This window comes from Bufo gargarizans, chromosome 11 (assembly GCF_014858855.1).
Source record: "Bufo gargarizans isolate SCDJY-AF-19 chromosome 11, ASM1485885v1, whole genome shotgun sequence".
NCBI classification, from domain to species: Eukaryota; Metazoa; Chordata; class Amphibia; order Anura; family Bufonidae; genus Bufo; species Bufo gargarizans.
In genome coordinates this window covers 98492082-98512018 of record NC_058090.1, presented here as the reverse complement: position 1 = coordinate 98512018, position 19937 = coordinate 98492082, and the positions used below count along the sequence as shown (strand labels likewise).

Below are 19937 nucleotides of genomic sequence, written 5' to 3'. Positions count from 1 at the left end.
AGAACCTAATGTGGTGAAAATCCAAGGGGTCGTCCCGACTACACCACAAGACATCAGTATGAATGTCCACACCCAGCACCCCCCACCGACTACAGGACCAGAAACTATACGGTGTACAGAGTGGACGCAGACAGCTCCATACACCATGTAGCGTCCAGCGCTGGCATGCTGCTGCTCAACGTACCCGGGCACAACCACTACTCAGCTCCGTGCACAGTACAGCTTCAAAATCGGACAGCTGACCTGAGAGGGTGCTGGGCGTCGGACCCCCACCGGTTTGGTTATGGTGAACTATCGTGAGGATAGGTTGTCAATTTCTGTAGCCCGGGCAACCCCTTTAAGATATTGAACCACAAAAGCCGACTTTTAGGTGCCATTTAGGGGACAAAATATAGAAAGCAATGACTGGCACCGATGGCTTGCTATGGGCAACACACAACTTTTCATTTGAGACTTATCAGGCCGCTGTACTGTATGAAACCCTGTGTGACTGGTGGGTTTCAGCTGGGAAATAATACATGACTGTGCCAGCGACAGAGACGTCGTCGATGTAACGATGACACAGATGCCGCCACGTTTCCACGTCTGCGGACATGTGGGACCTGTCAATGAAACCCTCCTCGTGAATGAATAAATGACAAATGGATAACGGAATCTTCTATAAGCGACGTGCCAACCTATTCCAGCTAAAGCCCCGACCCAATAGCAATGCTTGAGGCAGATGTTGTGGTGGCACAGACCACCATTGTTTAGGGTTGATCCTTAATGGCAGTGCCACTTGCTTAGAATAAAAAATCTCTTTAAATCACAGTATTTCACCTATCCGTGCACCGTTCTGTGCGGACACCTAATCAGGTAGCGTTCCCAAAATGAGAATTTGGAGGGGCGGGGGAACTCTGGGTGCTCGGGTGGCTGATCTCTTTCATTTCTGCGCAGACAGCAGGCAGCCTACAGGGAGTAATTGGCGTTAACTGTAGGGCTAAACGCAATCGCACCCCCTCCCTCCCTTCTAGGAAGCATTCAGGCCGATCAATAGCAGTCATGTTTCCAGAGAGATGCAGCTTGATTCAGTCTCCGAGGTTAAAACACAGAACGGCTGGCTGCCTGGGGGCTAACAGGTTATCGATTGCACTGTGCGCTATAGCAGGATCCTATGAGGCTTTTACAGTGCAGAGGACTTTACCCTGACCGCTCATAGGGAATTTGGGGACATGTGGAGGCAAAAAATGAAGCAAATCCAATAATTTCATATATATTTTTCCCGTTCGCTCTATAGCCTGCAACCCTTATTCGTACCATCACCCACATTAGACAGAGTAGAACAGAATCCCTCTCGCGGTCTCCCATTAGAAAGTGCCATTGTCTAACGCTTTTGATTCCTAATTACCATTTTTTTTAAGCAGCAGATCAGCCAGCTCCAGGTATCTGATCCAGCCTGGTTTCCCGGTGCCAGGGATGGGCACAGGTTGTGCGCAATATGTTGTCAGACCAAAGAGCTGCTGATACAGTGCAGCCCAAACCTCTGGCCTTTCTCAGCACACAGCTGGCATTGAGGGCATTGCTGACATCAAAATCATCACTTTCTGAGTTTCCTTGGGTTTCCTTCTGGGTAACTACTAATTTTAGCCAATGCTACACCACAGACGTGGTCATCCAGCTTTCCATAGACCCTAAATGGTTCACCTTGCTCCTGTAGCTCCGCAAGGGCTGGCCGTAGGCATTATATAGTCATTGTCCCCACCTGCCCTACACATGCACAGGGATAGAGACTCTCGCAGTGTCTTATCTCCCCCAAGAACAATAGGATCGGGCAGTTGAAATCTGCCATTGTGATAGATGGCCGGCCGGTGCCACCAAATCCCTTCCTAAGGATAAGCAGATGTCTCTTAGCAGTGACTGCCCCTTTAAAAGCCTTGTAGCCTGCACAACCATCCCAGCTCTGCTTGCAGTTTTTATTGGGATCCATAGGCTAAAGCTACTTTCACACTCGCGTTTTGGGCGGATCCATCATGGATCTGCAAAAACAGATCCGTTACAATAATACAACCACATGCATCCGTCATGATCAGATCCGTTTGTATTAGGCTACTTTCACACTCGGATCCGTTCAGATAATACAAGCGTCTGCATCCGTTCAGAACGGATCCGTTTGTATTATCTGTAACATAGCCAAGACGGATCCGTCATGAACACAATTAAAAGTCAGTGGAGGACGGATCCATTTTCTATCTGTGTCAGATTGTGTCATAGAAAACGGATCTGTCCCCATTGACTTACATTGTGTGTCAGAACGGATCCGTTTGGCTCAGTTTCGTTAGACGAAGCAGCGTTTTGGTGTCTGCCTCCAAAGCGGAATGGAGACGGAACGCAGGCAAACTGATGCATTCTTAGTGGATCCCTTTCCATTCAGAACGCATTAGGGCAAAACTGCCCCATTTGGACCGCTTGTGGGAGCCCTGAACGGATCTCACAACCGGAAACTCAAAACGCCAGTGTGAAAGTAGCCTAAGTTTTATCGTTTGTCAGTTCGCGGAGGACTACAAGTTGAGCAGCACAAAATATATTTTATTAATTTACAGATCTCGAAAAGTTTAATTTACTAAAAGCATACTTTAAGTACACCCTTTGCTCCGCTTCCTTACCTATCTCAGTCAATTAAATTAATTGTGGAAAAGAAAAATCACTGACACAAAAAAAAAAAAATCCTGCTGCGGAAGCTAGGACTTGGCGACGAGACTCTTCACAGTAACCCTTTGTGGTCATGAACAGAGCTGCAGAATCAGGTCCATATGGGTGGCATGTTTTCTCGTTCTCAGAACGACTGTAGAGTGGAGTACCGTTTTATTCTGCAGCCAGTTTCCAAACGTGTAATAATATAGGTGAATTCCAGCTAATAGCCAGCCACCCACCACTGGCTGATGATTAGCAAAGGACATCAGTGTCACTTGCTTATTGCCTGAGGAGCACCATATTGCTTCATCTTAGCTAGTGTAACCTCACCCAGTTGCTGGTGTGTCACCATGAGCGGACGTGGTCACTGCCAATGGCAAAGCCCCGTTACTGGGTAATAAAACACTTCCTATTCTCCTGCTCTAGATATCAAGACCCTGCTGCTTTGACTTGTGGCCACTCAGTGCCGTCATATGCCAATCAAAGCTCAAGGATGATGTCAGGCCAGTTGGCCCATTGAGGTCGAGTCTTCCTGACTCCTGTTCCTATTCCAGTTAATCCTGGTCTTGACTGCTGATTGACCTGTGCCTTTCTCTCTTCATTTGGAAGGCTGGTAGGCATCATCTTACTTTTGGTTCTGACCCTTCGCAACGTTCCTGCCTGCTCACCCTGTGGCCTGTCGCATCCACACTCATTTCCCGGTGACTACCCTTGCCCATGTTCTTGACTACACCATTGCTGCATCTGTGCCATTGCCACTAATCCATAGCTATTCTGGGAATCCTCCTGTAGCCAAGACCAGACCTCTTGGAAAGCGGTTAAGGCTGAAGGCCAGGAGATGCCTTAGACTAGACCAGTCCATAACATCTAGGATGATTGTAAAGTAGTTCTCTGGACATTATTTTTGGCCTCCCCATAATTGACACAAGCTGTAGGATAAGGACATATCACACTGCCACCTTTTGGCCAAATTTATGTGAAGAATGCTTTATAAACTTTTAGAATCGTGGAGATCGGCTTGAACAGAACACTGTTGGTGTGTCTTCGAGCAGGAATTAATACATGGTTTGAAGGAAAGTTTTTCTCTCTCCAACTACTGATTCGCAATGTTATAAAACAGTATGTTGTTCTGAGAGTGTGAAGAGGGCCGGGCAATGTGGAAGCAACGCACAGATAAATTTATTGTAATAGTATAAAGAACATTGACAAGGATTGTACGAGTCAAGGACTAACATGTTTCCACCGGTCTGAAGAACAATGCAACGTTAAGAACAATAGTCAGAGCTAGACATTGTATTACATGGGGATACATTTTGAACCCCAAATTGTGTTTTTTTTTTAGTTTTTTTTTAAGTTTTGTTGTATATTTTGTGGTCTGCGGTGAGGTGTAGATGAACATACATGTCCAGACTTTTTTGGATCTACTGGTATTAGCTCCTGAAACTCTGCTTTGGACATTGTGCAGCAGAATCGGTGCTGATGTGTGATGGAACATGGATGGTATGCGTAAAATAGGCGTTAAATATAACATCGCTTTTGTACCACAAAACTGATTATGTAGCGGCAAAATTGATTTTGTAGCACATAAAACATTTTATGCTAAGACAGATGTATAGCTCACAAAGCCGATTTTATGCCTCAAGATTACTACATTTCACAGAGTAAGATTGCATGATGTTCCTTCACAAATGTCAGTTATTTTATATTTTCTGCATCCAGATACCTAGCTGTTTTCTAGGTTTTACTGGTTGCCCTTGGAAACAGACAATTTTAAGCCCCACCCCACCGTCAGACATGTGACCTAGCAGCTCTAAATGCCATTGGATCTCCCACAATGCATTGCTGTCTGGTAACAGGAAACCAGCAGAGCCTCGATATAGGTCCAGGATGCTTCCCACAGTTATCAAAATGAAGAGTAAGACCAGCGTGGTGCCTTTAACAACCAATCACAGAGTAGCTTTCATTTTTGCAGAGCGGGCGACAAGAACGGCTTTACTCTGGTGAGCCAAAGTATTTCACTGATCCTGTGCCTAGATCCAGCCTTATTGCCCTTAGCAACCAATCAGTGCTGCAATCCTGTCATAATGGCCATCTAATAGTGCCACCCACCGTGTCCATATAATAGTGCCAGCCGCAGTACCACACACAGTAAGCATATAATACCGCCTGTCAACCACTTGTCCATTTGGTCTTCTCCTGTATGCAGTGACACCAGCTACGTTAGCTTACAGTATGCAGGGTAACAAGTCCCAGAGGTGGGACTCCGAACTATCAGACATTTATGGCATATGTCTTGGATATACTATAAATATCTAAAGTGGAAAACCCCTTTAAAATTACATTACTGTCCATTAAAGACTATTTGTGGACTCTCCAGTAGAAGGAAGGCTGGAAGCCATTGCTCCTGAGGTTGTCTTTAGCATCTAGAGATGCCACAGAGCAAGGACAGGCTTCCTCCCATCGTCAAAAACTCTTAAAATTTTTTACTGCTTTGAGGCTACGTCTTGTGTCCCCCTTGAGGAAAATATCTTCCTTGCTCGCCCACGTCCCCTATTTAAATCATCACTGCTCTTTGTGCCTGTCTGCTCGCTGAGAGCACGAACAAGACAGGAACTCCACCTGGGAGCTGAATTGCAGATGAATAAAATGTTCTAAGCTTTGCCGTCCGTGAGCCAGGAGAATATATATCGTCCTCATCCTACCATCTTCTGAGGTGTCACGTTGTTCCTACACATCTTGTGCCACTTCACTTTAACATCCTCCCTCTGTGCTCCAGGATCTACTGCACAAGCTCCACTCATGTTATACAGGAGAAAACCACATTGACATCATGGTTAAAGGCAAAATTTATCTATTTGGTAATTGCCCTTAAAGGGAAGCTGCTGACCAAGAAAGTCTGCGTAGAAGAGCATATGTGACAAAGATCCTATGTATGTTTAACTAAGTGGTTGCTAAAATGCCAGTCAGCGTCTGGACTGTAGAGTTTTCTACCTTGGTGACGTCAAAGGCTGGACAGTAGAGTTCTCTACCTCAGTGATGTCTGGGGCTGGACAGTAGAGTTCTCTATGCCAGTGATGTCTGGGGCTGGACTATAGAGTTCTTTAGCTCGGTGATGTCTGGGGCTGGGCAGTAGAGTTCTCTAGCTCGGTGATGTTTGGGGCTGGACAGTAGAGTTCTCTATGTCAGTGATGTCTGGGGCTGGACAGTAGAGTTCTCTAGCTCGGTGATGTCTGGGGCTGGAGAGTAGAGCTCTCTAGCTCGGTGATGTCTGGGGCTGGACAGTAGAGTTCTCTAGCTTGGTGATTTCTGGGGCTGGATAGTAGAGCTCTCTAGCTCGGTGATGTCTGGGGCTGGACAGTAGATTCTGTACCTCGTGATGTCTTTAAAATATTAAGGGGTATGAAGTGTAGGTTTTTCACTAGGATATGCCATCACTCAGTGGCATTTGAACTCTGGTACCCCTTCCAGTCCTGAGAACGAAGATATTATGCATGTGGGCTTACTTCATGTAAGCTACAAACCCAACATTTCTTAAATATTAGAGGAGGGGTCTGCAAGGTGAGTAGGGCGATGAGACAATGTCAGACTGTGGATACTTGGGCCAATCTCTATATCATCAATAAAGTCTAATAGGTGTTAGGGCCCACTGTGGCTTCAGAGATTAGGCGGACTGGAGGGTCCGCTGGTACTGGTGGACCAGTCTGATCCTGGGATGAGATGGGTCATACTAGAAGTCCACACAATAGCGGTCAGCTCCATGGAAACCTTGAGAATCATCCTTTGATACTCACAGCATGTTGAAATCCGACATCTGCTGTCAGGGAGAATTGACAGGGGCTTCATACACATGGTGGGACAGTCAGTCCTGCCAAATTCGGTGAGTATGGCCACCTTTAGTGCCGTTTTTTGTCTGCTTCCTGCAGAGATTTCCATTTGTCTTATCAGAAAGACACCAGAAAACAAAGTCTTATTAATTCCTCAATGTCTTAGAAGAACATCCCCAGCTCCTCATTACCCAGGAGACGTGTGTCACTTCACTTTAGCTTTGACCGCCTTTCCTGCCTCTAATACCATCACACAAAGGTCACATCTCTTTAAATATTCCTCCGATCTAAGTCACTTTGGAGATATTGTTCCCATCCTCTTATCTCTATGACAGAGGGGCGTTTGGACAGACAAGTTCTCATATGTTGGAATTAAAAGGGATTACAAATGGCGATGGTCACGGCGCCATTCAGATAATAGGGCAAAGAAGGTGTGTCCAGAAAAGCTCAAGCTGTTTAGCTGAAGCCGAGGTACCTATGAGTATGCTAACTAGAGGGCGCTGTTGTGCTCCCTAAATGTTTATTGCCCCTCCCCTCTGTAGGCCTTCTCAGCCATTCAGCAGAGCGGAGGGAGGTCACTTGACACACTTCTCTAAAATCCTGACACCTAAGAAACAGGGAGAGATCCAACATAAGTAGTCAGGAAGAGGCTAATTTCTTCTGTTTGTCAGATTAATGAGTAGTCATGTGACCACTTGGCATTTACACTTTTTCTTAGACTTTCAGTATCATTTTTTGATATGTAGAGAAAGAAATGTTTTTGACATTTACACTAGTGGAAAATAAGAACAAAACAGCTTGAAATTTTAATGGGATTGGCAAAGTATAAACTACTAGTGGTGCTTGGTCAATGACCACACAACCGAGGTAGTGCCCCCTTTATTTTGGGTTCTGCATCAGGATATATGTTGAGGTGACATTAATACTAGGTGGCATCGCCCCTTGCTGCAATATAGGCTGCCACTATAACATGGTAACGGTCATACAGATGCTGGTTATCCCCTGGGGTCATTCCAAGCTTTTTCTATCTGGAACCATAGTTCAGCCAAGGTGCTTGTATATGAGAGATCCATCAATCCATCCAGTCCCAGACATTCTCGAGGGGGAGATATCTGGTAAACGAGCTGGCCAGGGGAGCTGCTTGGAGACCCTAGTATGTGTGTGGACAGACATTATCTTGTTGGAACATCACGTCTCCTGAGTCAAAATAGGCAGTGGGATTGGTTCCACAATGTCCTGGACATATTGAAGACTTGTGAAAGTTTTGTCCATGAATAATAGATGGGAATGGCCATGGTAACTAGTGGCGCCCCACACCATGACACCTGGTGTTGGTCCTGTGTGTCTCTGCACTATGCATGATAGCACTATGACTGATTCCCATGATGTCCTGGACATACCGAAAGCTGGTCAATCTTCCCTCCATGAATACTAAACGGAACGGCCATGGTAGCTAGTGGTATCCCACACCATGACATCTGGTGCTGGTACTGTGTGTTTGCACACTATGCATGATGACAGTAGGTGCTCTCCAGCCCTCTTGCCCACTCTGATCCAGCCATCAACGGCAAATAAGAGTGTTTAATGATGAAAGCAGGTTCTGTCCTTGGTACTGTTGATGGCTTCATCGGAAGACATTCTTCTCCTTCTGATAGGAGAACTTACATGTGTGCTGTGGTCTGCTACCGACATGACATAAATACAGTTAAAATGAGACTGCGCCTTTAAGGCTCATATCCACTTAACCGGACTCATCTTTGCTTTTGCTAGTAGCCCTGCAAAGTGCCAGTCAGAAGAGATGAGAAAATAGCTTGCCATATAAGTCCCTTCTAAGTCTCCTCGCCCAATTGGCGAGGTCACGTGACACTTATCTGCATCCATGACTTCTTAAAAACGGGAAAGAGGATGGGAGATGGGGTAGGTGTCTTCGGTTCCCATGATGGACAATTTTGTAGAGCGGTATATAGACACTTATAGGGGACATGTCAAAAGTGTCTGGTTGGTGGTAATCCCACCAATCACCAGAATGAGGGTCCTGAGCCCCCTTTTCCTAGAAGGCACCTGCCAAAACTTTTGGGCCCAGAAGATGGGAGACCAATGTTCCCTAATCTTTTTTGTTTCTAAGCAGCCATGACTGTGAAGAATTGTCACATGACCTATATCGGCACTGTTGATTGGCTGAGAAGACTGAATGGTAGGGGCTTATGTGACACACTAGCTTGCCATCCCCTGAATTTCACTTTGGAGGTTGAAGAAGCAGTTTCACCCCCAGTCTAGAGGTTGCAGATACAAAGGGGCTAGTCTTGGCCATAGGTTCCCTCCGGGGGGGGTCCTCCGCTGCAGCTCCTTCTGCCCTTAAGAGTCACGCGCACAACTCGACAAAAAATCTGCAGATTCTACAAGTGGAACTGTGACAGGAAGCGTGGCTCCGTCATCCTAATTACGCGGCACAGGTGACTTGATAGAGAGATAAAAATGATTAAACACTGGGTAATTATGATGAGAGAGAAAGCAGGCAGACAGAGAAAATGAGAGACCAGGCAAGTCACATACGGAGACGAGATGATAAGACGGCAGGAGGGGAAGCGAGGATGAGGGGCGGGCAGGCCCCTCTTTATTTAATAAAATCCTCCGGCTTTATCTGCACAGAGCTGTCTTATTGTACGGCTGCATCTGGAGGCGTCAAAAATAAGACGGCCATGTCTGGAACGGCTTAAAGATATCTGCCGAGACGTTTCAGAAAGCTCCTTCAGACAAGGCCAGAACTGAAGAACCATTTCATTTAACCCGCGTGGCTGCAGCGGCCATCATTGCAGGGCTCCGGGCTTTACTGAGGCTTGTGCAGGATCAAGAGGAGGTGAAGACGCAACGGAGAGCAGGTCATAGCTACAGTGCGGAGCAGGGCCATGTGTGTCTCTAGGACTGTATCACGTGATAGGCTTAGATACACAGCTCAGCAGACAGCATCACACCTGATAGGATTAGATACAGCATCTTGGCAGACAGTATTACCCTTGATAGCATTAGATACACAGCTCAGAAGACGGTATCACACATGATAGGCTTAGATTCAGTACACTGTCCCTGAAGATATCATGAAGTTCAGCATTATACATGATGGGGAATATAGTATTGTGTGGTTCTCTGGGATAGTATCACTCGGTGCCTCGTGCCTCAGTGAACATATTGTGCTTTGTGTAAATTTAGCGCTGGGGTAGATTTGTGCAGGTAGAAGGTGAGGTGAATATATAACCAGCAGGATAATGGCCCGAATGTTTGATTGGATGTCACTCTCGTCATGTTGAGTTGGAGATCACCCTCTGACTCAGTTGTGTGACAGGCCATTAATAACATGTAACTCGTGTTGTGCATTCATTACCCCGCTCGGCACTGCCGGCCAGGAAAACAAACGATATTGCGCTGATTTGCATAGTTTCTGTTAGATGACGGCGCTGCGCCATCCAGCAAGTCATTATCAAAATCTACAGCCGCCACCTCTGGCTTCAGGAGAGATGCCGCTTCCAGGAGGAGGGATGTGGGGTCAGAAGCAATTAACGTACAACAAACAGACACAGGATACTCGCTGCCTTGTGCTGCTGGTGACATCCCAGAGACACTGTTATATACACAGCCCAGTCCTCAGCTGAGACATCTCCACTGTAGACTGCAGAAATGGCTGGAGACATCACTAGATAAAACTGAGATTTCACCACCATGTGATACACACAATAAAGCCTTAAAGTGTGAAGATTGTTTCTTAGCCATAAACCAACAGTGTGAATTACAATAAGAAACTTTTGTAATGTATAACATCACAGAAAAAGCTTCTTTTTCCACTTAGCACACTACTTTCCTTTTCACCCCGACTTCTTCCATGATCACTCACTCTCAATTCACTGGCAAAATCAGTCTGGAGATGGATAGTCAGCTCATTGAGAGATCAGGTTACAGCTGCTGTTAATGGAAGTCTATGAAGAGGGGAGCTCCATGGATAGAGAGAGATGCTTAGACACATAAAAGCTGCTGCTGGCTCCTATACGTTTTCTGTCTCCTCCTCCAGTGCTGGATACACAGAAACACTGCTCAGAACACCTCTATACTGTCATCTGTGCTGCTGAGGGTGTGCTACAAGAGATGAGGAGCAAAGAGACTTCACTTCTGAGTAGAGTTATCACTGGATACCCCATTACACACATCACTAGATTACACCACTGGTTACATTGCTAGATACATCTCTAGATACATATCTAGATACCTTGCTATAGTAACCATTGAATACTCCATTAGATATATAACTGGGCATATCACTAGGCACATCATTAGATACATTTTAGATCTCTCACTGTAGTTACCATTGGATGTTCCATTAGATACAACACTGGGTACAGCACTAGTTACATTACTAAGATTCATTACAGATGGTGACCAAAATGGTTGTCATTGTGACTTAGAATTGCAAAATGGCGGCAAGACTTTGTTGCCATTTGCACCTAGACCCTCAGCGCTCTGCCTTTTTAAGCTCTGCTCTGCGGGCAGTGGATCGTGTGTACGGGGCTGTAAGGTCAGGATGCTGCTAGGATAATGAAGGCTGGCATGGCAAGAGACTGCACGGAGAGCCGCTTCAGGGAGGTGCTGGAGCGCTTCGGGGGTCCTTAGCAAGTCCTGGTGGTCGGGGAACTGTGGGACCGGGCGGAGAGTCTGCATCTGCTGGAGAACTTTCTGCGGGAGCTCTTCCTGGCCGAGCTGGGGAATGGAGGAGATATATTTAAACAGGGGGCCTTTTCATGGAGAAACCCAAGACAAGCAGCAGAGGCCTGGAAGCGAATGAGCCGGGACCCTGCACCTAGGGATAACCAACGCGAATCTTGCTAGTCTGACAGGCCGAGGAAATTAGTGCACAACCCCTTTTACTGCATGGGCTGTAGCTTAGAAAACTCCATGCTCATAAGCATCCCAGCTATGTATTTTAAATTTGGCGACTAAAAATTTCATTTGGCTCCTAAATTTTTCAGGTTAGGAGCCAATGGCTCCTTGATATTTTTTTTTGTCTGGAGCACTGCATTACTAGATACACATTTAGATACCTAGTTCCATCACGAGAACAATCAGAAGCACCACAAGTTACATCACTAGATTCATTGCCATAGTTACCAATGGATAATCCATTAGATACACCACTAGATCCTTGACTAAAGACCTCTTGAGATACTTTGGTGCATCACTTGAGTGTCATCACAAAGATCACTTGAGAATTCGAGAGCTACATCCCAGCTGACATCATTAGAAACATTACCAGAGGAATCAATAAAAACATAGCTATATCCATCACTAGCTACTCCACTGAAGACTTCTCACTGTACTTTACTAGTTAGTTTACTAGAGACTTGTAGAGATGAAGTAGATCTTCTGAGATCTTTCAAGATATCAATAGAAAATTCCTAGAATGACAACTTATCACCTACAGTGTATCTACAGATGGTGTCCGACTGCTGGGACCCCAACCAGTCTGAAGAACGGATGTCTCATGTCTTCCACTTTAGTGGAGTAGATAGTGGCAAATAGATAGAGAAAGGCGCTCATAGGGTAAATATGTTTTATAAATGAATTATCCACAAACAGTGAGAAATGGTTTGCTCACCAATTTGGGCGCAACCACAATGAAGGCCAAGTGAAAATGGTCAGTGGTTGGTGCAGCCTGGGTTTGTCCGTTCACCTTGGGCAGGAGCCACCCCACCACTCTACGACAGTAGAAATAAGTAGACGCTAGACTTTTTGAGCCGAACATAGGGACAGCATGAGGCTCACTACCACAACCGGTTTTTTAGACCTACAAATAAACTTAAAATTGCTAAACAACCGGTTGTGAGAGTGCGCCTCCTGCTGTCCCCATGTTCGGCTCAAAAGGTCCAGCGTCTACTTAATTCTACTTTAGTGAAGTGGAGGTCGAGCGAAATATGGATTACAGTGACCGAAATAGTCATAGAGTTTGAATGGAGTGGCAGCATGCATGAACCACCAGTTCGTACTAATGGGGGACATAGGACCCCCGTTCTCTTGATCAGTGCTGTCCAAGCTGTGGATAGATGATAAGTAGTCAATTTTAGACAGCCCCTTTAAAGTCAGTGGCATTGCCACAGTTACAGAGTGATGTGGCCTCTTCTTTTCAGAAGTCTCAATTTTTTTTATTAGATTTTTATTGAATGGTCTTCTGATTTGTCCAGGTGACATGGTTTCCCTCTGTTGTGTCACATTATCTTGATGGGTTTGCGTCGGGCCACTATGAGCCATGCTGGTCCTGGCCACCAGTGAAGATCAGGTCATGCCTCTGCCACCTTCTTCTATGCTTGGAAAATGCTCATAATATCCAGACATATACGTTGACAAGCTCAATTATTCACATCTCAGTGGAACGTCCTGGATCTTGAAAGCTTCTACGTGGTAGTTTTTTAAAATGTTCTTCGGAAGAATCCACCGCTGAACCAACGCCGCTTTTTTCCACGCCAGAATGAGTTAAAGCACTTACCTTGTTCTTGTCTCTCACACATTATGCTAAGAAGAAGTTGATACTGACGGAGTTTTGTTGTCTAAGAGGCATTCTGTGTACTGACCTCGCGGCTCCCTGCAACAGCTGAATTATTCACGTTTTTTGGGGGCAGTACGCGCTGATGCTCACTGATCTGTACCGGCAGCCATGCAGGTTATACAGAGGCACTCTGACCACAAGGCATCATTAACAGGACATATAGGAAGTGGTTAGAAGAATTGCCTTCTCACATAGCAGATGGTGTTCTAGTTACAGTGCGGGATTCTGGGAATATTCAAATGAGCGCAGCATCTGGACATCAGTGCCTATTATTAATATGCGTTAATACCTGGATAGTAGTAAGTCAGCTATACAGGTGGATACCTGACGTCTGTAGATGCAGGAAAGGAAGGTGCTGCCATTCTTGTCACCATGGGCTGCATTGGGAGCCATGACCCTGCCTGGACATCTTCACCACCTCCATTCTCCTTCTGAATTCCGCTGCTGCTGATCTGTCCTACTACAGCGGAGGCATCACTCTTGAAAATGGAATCTCATGTCATCATGAATATGATTACCGGTGTATAATACTCATCTGTTGCAAAACGTCCTAATACCTCAGCTGCTGCGAAACCTCCTAATACACACCTCAGCTGCTGCACAACCTCATAATGCACTCCTCAGTAGCTGCAGGTCTTCATAATACACACCTCAGCGGCTGCAGGTCATCATAATACACACCTCAGATGCTGCAGGACCTCCTAATGCACTCCTTAGCTTCCGCGCAACCTCATAATACACACCTTAGCTGCTGCAGAAACTCATAATGCACTCCACAGCTTCTGCAGAACATCATAATACACACCTCAATAGCTGCAGAACCTCATAATACACACCTCAGCTGCTACAGAACCTCCTAATACACACCTCAGCTGCTGCAGGACCTCATAAAACACACCTCAGCTGCTGCAGAAACTCATAATGCGCTCCTTAGATTCTGCAGAACCTCATAATACACACCTTAGCTGCTGCAGAACCTCCTAATGCGCTCCTCAGCCTCTGAGGAACCTCATAGTACATACCTCAGCTGCTACAGAACCTCATAATGCACTCCTCAGCTTCTGCAGAGCCTCATAATACACACCTCAGCTGCTGCATAACCTCATAATACACACCTCAGCTGCTGCATAACCTCATAATACACACCTCAGCTGCTGCAGAACCTCACAATACACACCTCAGCTGCTGCAGAACACCACAATACACACCTCAGCTGCTGCAGAACTTTTTCCACATTTATGTGTAACACTTGCTGGGTCCCAGAAGAGCATGTTATTGGCAGGCAATATGTCTTCTCACAAGATGTTTTGGTGAACATTGACAGGAAATTTGAAACTTTGTGCAATTTGAGACAGATTTTAGTATGCAATTTTAGTATGCATGTTGTTTTTTTACTTTCTTGTTTTTCTTCAATAAAACTTGGACACCCATGGCTGGTACCTTCTCTGGTTGTTGGAAATTGCTCCTTGGCAATGGCAATAATTCTGTTGAACTGTCAGTAGCTGAGTCGTCCAATGCAAGATTGATGATAAATGTGCCAATTTAAAATGGCAACCCACAATTAATTAGAATATGTGTATGGAAATATATCTAAAAGTTCTATTAGGATAACAAGCTCAGCAGCACTACATAATCTTATATCAGACAGGAGGCCACCAAAAATGTCTCCTTGTAGTAAAGTTCATGCACGCATGCAAAATAGGTCCATTCTTGTGAGCTTAGTTCTGGCCAACATAAGGCCGGGTCAACGATAAAACAGGGTGACTTTTGTGGCAAAAAACATGCTCTTTTAGATGAGATTAATAAAAAAAAGATTAGAAATTACACATTTGATATATTTCCACCCTAGTAGTAGCAAAAATTGGTAAAATATGAAGTCAATCTTTGTCTGATCATATCTTGTCTTCAAGTTGGTTGAAAAGCTTGTGTATGTGACCATAAGATATATTGCAGTGGGCAGTCAAACTAGACCCTTAAGGGTCATTTGACAATTTTTTGGGCCTATTTTGATGGCATGTAAAAATTCTGTCAAGCCTTCTTAAAGCCCCAAACTTTGCGATGAGACTTAGACTAAGTAGTTTTACTAAAACCTGCAAAATGTTACCCTCCTAGCTTATAGCTGCCTGAAACTCTGGAACCAACAGAGGTCCAGATAAAAATTTTTTTTTAAGATTTCAATTAGGACCGTAGGGAACATCTGTGCAAAATTTTATTCAATTTGGAGAGGGTCGGATTTCTAGGTTGGTCCACTTGACATGGAATGACCCACAAGGAGGAATCAGCAGTGAGTGACTAATGATGAGCTATTTCCCCAACTAGGGTTTATATTATATTTGTATATTATGGGGCACATTTATTAAGACTGGTGTTTCAGACGAAAGTTTTAATAAGCCCTATACCTGGCGGTGCATTGCCGAAGTTACGTAGAGGCGCCAGCCTCCCCATAAATTGGAATATCCACCATCGATTCTAAATGTAAGGCAGGTCCCTTGATGTGTTACATGTAGACCGTTTTCTACGCCCCCTTTTTTTAGACCTGGCGTGAGCGGGGAAGAAGGCGCAGCTTCTGCTGCACCATGACGTGCAACAGAATCTGTGCCAGATATACGCCACAAAAGTGTCGTATATCTGGGCATAAATTACCCCCTATGTCCTATGATATAAGCAGTTTTGTCATCGGGACACGGGCCCAAAGGATCTTGCTCAACCTCTAATAAATTAAACCAGTAATAAGATATTTAAACCCTTCTTCCACAATTTTTAAAACGGACTTAAGGGCTGTAGAGCACCTGGAAACAGACATCTACTGAGGATGGAGTTCTCCTTTAACTGTAGGCAAACCAGGAAAGTCTTGACGTGATCAGTCTTGCAATGAATAAAAAATGAAATCATGATGGTGTAGAGGGTAGGGGTGGTGAGGAGAGAGTTTATTAGACAAAGGGCTAGCTGGAGAATGAGCGCCAGCACCAGGGAAGGGAGAGAAGCATCAACACTCATACTGTGTAGGTTCTGTCTCCCTGTATTCATCAAATGAAGCTCTGATTAAACCCTAGGGCTCCCGACTCCAATCTCTCTCTCTCCTCTCGCTATTAAACTCAAGGTTCAAAGAAAAGCCTTTTATTCATGTCGACAGCTTTCAGATGGAACTAAATCTCTCTGTGCTAGACTCTTTTCTTTTTTTATCATCTCTCCCTTTTCTCTCTCGCTAGAAAATGTAACCTTTTTTTTCTAAAAAAACAGTCTTGATCTATTTATATAGATATTAAAAAAGGTCATTTTACGTATTAAAAAAACTGCGGTTTTCAATTAGGAAAAATGGTGGGAGTCTGCAAAATGGGGAGGATATGGGCTAGTCAAGGAAAAAAAATTGGGGAGGAGCTAGTGACATCACTTTGGGGTGGAGCTTTGTGGCTTAGTGATGTCATCAGTTCCCACTACATTGAGTGATTCTCTATAGAATTAAAAAAATTATTGTAATCCGTCCATTATAGCTTTGTCGCTCCACCGCCCCCCCTATTCAATGTACGCCCACACCGGACGTAATTTGCTACGAAATAATGAGTTTCACTGCAGATTTGTTTCAACATTTGCCACTGATTTCACACAACAGGTGAATCACTAGATTTTGGTGGGGACACAATCCTAATATTGATGTTATCTCCCTTTGCTGTGCTATTTTGTTCCTCACTCTGGGTGACTAGAGTTCTTCAGGACGGTGATAGACAGGAAGTCCAGAAACATCATTTGCTTTATGTCCCGTACCTCCATAGACGCATATACATAGGTTAAAGGGGTTGACCCATCGGAGACATCGATGGCCTAGCCACTAGGATAGGCCATCAATGTCAGATAGATGCAGGTCCCACCTCCAGAAAAGGCCCCCAAAGTGATTCGCTATGGGTCTTGCTCAGGGGTCAAGTCCTGGGAAAAAAAGTGTGGGAACTCACCCAAGATCCACTGCAAACGCCCCCCCCCCCCCTCAAAAAAAAAAAAAAAAGCACAGAAAATCTAGCACGCTGTAATTTGTGTAGCTGCGGACTGAGCCAAATGTACACATTGTGATCAAAACACAATATCATAGTGCCATCCTCTCCCCCTGTCCCCTAATGTGCCAGTATCAAGTTCCTCTCTCCTACCCCCTTCATGTGCCAGTATCATGGCGCCAATAGCCCGCCTCCCCCGTGGCAGTAAAGTAACAGTCTGGTATTTAAAAAAAAAAAAAAAAACACTTTTTAGAAAAGTTTATCATGGGATTCGAACTCATGACCCCTACACATCAGAGGCAAGGCATATGCCCTCACAGGTATGAAAGCTGTCTAGCTAATAACTTAAAAAAAAAAATATAAGACTTCTACTGTAGGTAACTGTGCCCACTGTGTATGGATGTAGCAGAGCTGGGTGTGTTGGGGCAGCTGTCATGTGTATGGTTGTACACTAGGTATCAGTACACTAGGTATCAGTAGGAGTCTTAAAAAAAAAAAACACTTTTAGAAAAGTTTGTCCTGGGATTCGAACTCATAACCTCTACACATCAGAGGCAAGGCATTTACCCCCTCAGCCATGAAAGCTGTCTAGGTAGTTACTTAAAAAAAAAAAAATAAGACTTCTACTTATACCTAGTGTACTGATACCTAGTGTACAACCATACACATGACAGCTGCCCCAACACACCCAGCTCTGCTACATCCATACACAGTGGACAGCTGTCATGTGTATGGTTGTACACTAGGTATCAGTACACTAGGTATAAGTAGAAGTCTTATTTTTTTTTTTTTTAAGCAACTACCTAGACAGCATTCATGGCTGTGAGGGTAAATGCCTTGCCTCTGATGTGTAGAGGTCGTGAGTTCGAATCCCAGGGACAAACTTTTCTTAATGATGAACTTCTAAATGATCTCCTATGTGTCAGCTGCGAAGTGACTGAACATACTCGCAGCGTATTAGGCCGACAGAAGAAGTGAAGGAGATGATGTCAGTAGGGGGCGGGGCGCCATGAGAGGAGTCACAGACAGCAGCAGCACCGCACAGACAGCTGTGAAGCCGCTTAGCCTGCCCTGCACAGTGCGCTTCACCCCCTGATTTCAGCCGCGTTCTCCTGGCTTGAGGCTTGTAAAGGGAACGGCGTTCCTGCCATGAAAAAAGTGCAGGAACGCCGTTCCCACGCGTTCCCCCTCCACTCGACCCCTGGTCTTGCTTGGCTATTTACGGAACACCCGTAGGTGTGAATGGAGAGCGTACCCCAGGGGTGGTACCTGCACCTATATGACATGGATAGGCCAACTTCTTACATATCAGGGGGACATTAAATAACTTGTTTCGGACATATCATATGTCATTCCATTTTCTTAATGTTTCCTTTAAAAGACGGGAAAAAAAGCCTAAAATAAAATATTTTTTAATAATCGGCTACCAGCCTCTTCACCCAGCATTTGCGGGCTGAGCGGTTTTCTCTAGTACTTTGCCATTTACTGCCGGCTGCTTCAAGCTTGTTAATCAAGCGCTGTCCTCGTTCTAAGCAAATCGTTAGCCAGATTTACATCAACAAGCGAAGCTTTCCAAGCAGAAAACATATATATAAATATAAAACCAAAGTAACGATGAGCACATCTGCAAGCTCCGCTCCACTCATGAAGTCCATGTGCGACGGACCTGAAAATGATGCACCAGATAAGATCTTCGACTGAAATGCAACCTCTTTGGACAAAAGATTTCAAGCCGCTCAGACCTTTCCATGAAATGATGGCTAAATGAAAAACCTTGAATAGGAATATATAGAACCGTACGGCTACTAATTATCTGGACTGAAGAGCTTATGTGCTGACCAGGCCTCAGGGGAAATTACGGTTCTGAAGGCATTAATGTAAGAAAAAAGTGCTGTAGACAACACTATTTATATATGGCAAGTATCCGCCACAGTGCACACTGATTTTTTTTAATTTACACCAAGTACTAGGCCCATATATCATACTGGACATTTGTTCAGGACATATATAGTCTCTTGTCCTTTTGCGTGTACATTGACAATGGTATTATTTAGAAATGGGAGTGAGAATAAAGATTCAGTATTTGTTATAGAGGTTTAAAGTTTTTTTTTAGTGTCTAGATATTGATGACCTATTCTCAGAATAAGTCAAGATTCCACACCTAGCACCTCCTATCAGCGGTTTTTAATATGATGAATATTATATTAACAAATATTAATGAATAGAACTACTATGATACTGCTTCCTATGTACAAGAATATAACTACTATAATACTGCTTCTATGTACAAGAATATAACTACTATAATACTGCTCCTATGTACAAGAATATAACTACTGTAATACTGCCTCCAATGTACAAGAATATAATTACTATAATACTGCTCTTATATACAAAAATATAACTACTATAACACTGCTCCTACATACAAGAATATAACTACTATAATACTGCTATGTACAACAATATAACTACTACAATACTGCTCCTATATACAACAATATAACTACTATAATACTGCTACTATGTACAACAATATAACTACTATAATACTGCTCCTATGACAAGAATATAACTACTATAATACTGCCTCCTATGTACAAGAATATAACTACTATAATACTGCTCCTATGTACAAAAATATAACTACTATAATACTGCTCCTATGTACAAGAATATAACTACTATAATACTGCCCCTATGTACAAAAATATAACTACTATAATACTGCTCCTATGTACAAGAATATAACTACTATAATACTGCTCCTATGTACAAAAATATAACTACTATAATACTGCTCCTATGTACAGGAATATAGCTACTATAATACTGCTCCTATGTACAAAATATAACTACTATAATACTGCTCCTATG

The 19937-nt window shown here is 44.2% G+C and overlaps 1 protein-coding gene across 2 annotated transcripts in view; it reads right to left on the bottom strand.

Moving 5' to 3' along the window:
• Window positions 1-19937, bottom strand: part of KIRREL1 (kirre like nephrin family adhesion molecule 1) — a 1083006-nt gene that overhangs the window by 33744 nt on the left and 1029325 nt on the right. The window lies entirely within an intron of this gene.